Consider the following 325-nt stretch of genomic DNA (forward strand, 5'->3'; position numbering starts at 1 on the left):
AAAACCAAGAGCATGAATGGGTTATACCACGCTCGTTTCTCTTTATTAGAGATGAAGTTAGCAAACTAGCTATGCAGTTTAAAGTGTTGTGCAAACTAGCATAGGTGCATAAATATGCTAACAAGCGTGTTGACATTAGTGCATACATAAATACATACATATGTACATATGTGTGTATGTAATTAAAAAAATACAATATTTGAAATTGAAAGTTGTTTCGTTGTTCGCGGAAGCTGTGTGTAGACATACAAATACATAATTCGCACTTTGTTAATAAATACGTCATGACTGAAAATTCTTCCTTTTTTCTTCATACCAAATACAT

This window comes from Rhagoletis pomonella, unplaced genomic scaffold (assembly GCF_013731165.1).
Source record: "Rhagoletis pomonella isolate Grant_MI unplaced genomic scaffold, Rhpom_1.0 Rhpom_scaffold_00008, whole genome shotgun sequence".
In the NCBI taxonomy this organism is placed as follows: Eukaryota; Metazoa; Arthropoda; class Insecta; order Diptera; family Tephritidae; genus Rhagoletis; species Rhagoletis pomonella.